General features: G+C 43.9%; 1 pseudogene; it reads left to right on the forward strand.

Annotated features, from left to right (window-relative positions):
- Positions 1-1670: 1670 nt before the first annotated feature.
- LOC103728576 lies at positions 1671-2793 on the forward strand (annotated as a pseudogene).
- The last annotated feature ends 343 nt before the right edge of the window (positions 2794-3136 follow it).

Below are 3136 nucleotides of genomic sequence, written 5' to 3' on the forward strand. Positions count from 1 at the left end.
CCCACAGTGGTGTCAGGGACTTGGGTATGGGCTAAAGCATTAGGAAGTGCTATATGAATGTAAAGGTATGGGATAGAAAAAGGGAAAAATGAGAATTTGTTTTTTTAAAAATGACTGTGCTGGGTCTTTCTATGTGAGGTGGCTAGTGAAAAAAACCCCAAAACCTAGAAGTAAGCATGAGCTGGGAGGAGGAGTGATAGCTGGTCCAGAAGGCAGGAGGACCAGGGGCCAAGGCTGCACCTGTGCTGAATGCAAGGCTGGGAGTGCAACAGTTGCCACTGAAGCCACAGTCCTGGTGGGGGTCAAGTCCAAGGTGAGAGAAGGTGGAGTGCTGGCCTCCCTGGAAGATCCACTTTTGCTCTGCCTGGCTAAAAGCAGCTATAACCTGAACTCAGGGCTGCACTGAGTATGCTGCCTAAAGGGGATATCTTGGGTGCTCTGTAGCCGAGTGCTGGGGCATGGAGTGGAATGTTGCCTTTGTTCTTATGGGGGTGTACAGGTAGAGGACCCAACTACGTCAGAGGTTCTGTGCCGCACGGGTTTGCTGACTAGAGAAAAACAAAATTTAAGGTGGCTTGTGATTTTTGTTTTTCCCTTTCTTTGACAGAGAGTTCTCCCTTTAGACTTTAAAAAATATATTTTTATTGATGTTTGTGGATTTCATACATTATATTTTAATCATATTTATTTAGCACCCCCTTCTCTGTCTGTACCACCCCATACCAACCTGCATGACTTCATGCATTTTGCCTCATATATAAGACCTGTGGAGTCAAGTTTGTGTGCCCAGATGTCCCTTTGTGTGAGTTCATACACTGGAACCTGTTCAGCCTGTCTAGCATCACTCCCTTAAAAATGATTGACTCTCCCTCAGCCAGCAGTGATTTGCTGCCAATCGCCAGATTTCCAAAGTTGTGGACTCCTACCCGTTTCCCCAGTTCTATGCTGGGTTTTTGCCTGGTTGAGTTTTCATGGGTCTTGTGCATATGGTCACTATTGTGGTAAGTTCGTATGAGCAAGGTCCCAGGAGACTATAAATCTCTGTTTCCTATGTTCATGTACCTCCTCCCCTGGATCTAACAATCTTTGAGTCTGGCATCTGTGTTTCAGAGAGCAAGAGAGTTTTGCTTTTTTTTTTTTTCCAGATACTTCTGGCCAAAACCTTGCTTGTGCTGGCAACCATGTGCTGGGGCTAAGGTCAGGAAGCACTGAGAGTTAATCTCTGGCAGCTGGGGAAATCATAGTCTTCCCTAATTAGGAGTGGAATTTTGTCGGTTTAACTTCCCCTCTCTGTTTATCCGTTACACAGATCAAAATGAAAGGGGCCAATAACAAGCAGTTAAAAATGGACCAAAAAAGTCTTTGAGTAAGTTCAACAGTTTAGTGAGTATAACTGCTCAAGGAGAGTATAACTGCTCTATAGGCCTCACTGGCACTAAAATGAAAAAAAGTATAATGTGGACTTACACATTCAGGGAATGAACATAGAAACACTAACCCCCTCGAAGTTAGAGGAATTTCTCCCCCTTTTCTTTCACCTTGGGCATCATGTACCTTCCCCATCTCCTTTAGCTAACTGGGAACTTTCAAAACTCATGTCTGGCCAGGAGGCCAGCACCTTCTTGTTAGCTGATCACTAACTGAGGCTGTTTCAGCTTATATCACTTTAGAGAAAAACCTTAATTTTTCTGGGCTCTGGCCCCTGCACCTGGCAGCCCAGCTGTCTTCTCCTCTGCATCTGCCATGCTGTCTGTGTGAGGAAATGGGAGCATGGCTGCCTCTGTCACCATTTCCTTCACAAAAATCAAGACAACTGCCAGCTTGTTCAGAAATTAGGCAGGGGTGAATACAATGAAATGTTTGCATTTATTGACATCACAAATAATGAAAAAGTTGTTAAGATTCTCAAGCCAGTAGAAAAGAAGAAAATTAAGCACAAAATAAAGATTTGAGAGGTGGTCCCAACATCATTGTGCTGGCAGACATTGTAAAAGGCCCTGTTGTGAACCCCTGCCTTGGCTTTTGAATATGTTAACAACACAGACTTCAAGCAATTGTTCCAGACATTAAAAGACTTTGATATTTGATTTTATTTGTATGAAATTCTGAAGGCCTTGGATTATTGTCACAGCACAGTGATGTGAAGCCCCATAATGTCATGACTGAACATGAGTACAGAAAACCATAACTAATAGACTAGGGTTTGGCTGAGTTTTACCATCCTGGTCAAGAATATAATGTCCAAATTGCTTCTTGAATTTTCAAAGTTCCTGAGCTACTTGTAGGTGATCAGATGTGTGATTATAGTTTAGATATGTGTTATATGTTAGCAAGTATGATCTTCCAGAAAGCATCATTTTCCCATGAACTGTTTTATGATCTGTTTATGAACATTATGATCTGTTGAGGATAGCCAAGATTCCACATTTCAATGTTCTCTTGGGCAGACAGTCATATAATCAATGGGAACACTGTCCACAGTGAAAACCAACACCTTGTTAGCCCGGATGCCTTGGGTTTTCACAGCTGCTGTGATGTGACTACCAGTCAGGTTTGACTGCAAGAGAGGCCATGGAGAACCCTTATGTCTGCACTGTCTTGAAGGACCAAGCTTGAATGGGTTCATCTAGCATGCCAAGGGACAGTATACCTGTCAGCAGTGCCACTATGATGCCAGGGATTTCTTCAGTGCCACCCCCCTCACCCCTTGGACCTCTGGCAGGCTCACCAGTGATTGCTTCTGCCAACCCCCTTGGGATGCCCGTTCCAGCAACCGCTGGCGCTCAGCAGTAATGACCCCATCTGTCTCCTGATGCCCAAGCAGAGGTGGGGAAGTCCACCCTCTCCTTGCTGCAGCTTGAGCCTGATGGGGAGGGGTGAAACACTTCAGAAGCACCGTGTCTGAACCGTTGCTTGTGTTGAGTCATAAAAAGTTATAATAGGCTGATTTTCTTTTTTTTTTCTTTTTTTAACTCAAATTTTCATAACTCAGGGGATTCCCTGGAAAATTACCTGCAGTTGGAATATTTCATGGACAAATATTTTTCTCCCCTTCCAAATTCAGTTCATCATCACAAAGATAAACTAGCTTCAATCCCAGCTGCTGCATCTGGTTGGAGAGTTCTTCCCCTTCCCA

Source organism: Nannospalax galili, unplaced genomic scaffold (genome assembly GCF_000622305.1).
Source record: "Nannospalax galili isolate Female #2095 unplaced genomic scaffold, S.galili_v1.0 C49824912, whole genome shotgun sequence".
NCBI classification, from domain to species: Eukaryota; Metazoa; Chordata; class Mammalia; order Rodentia; family Spalacidae; genus Nannospalax; species Nannospalax galili.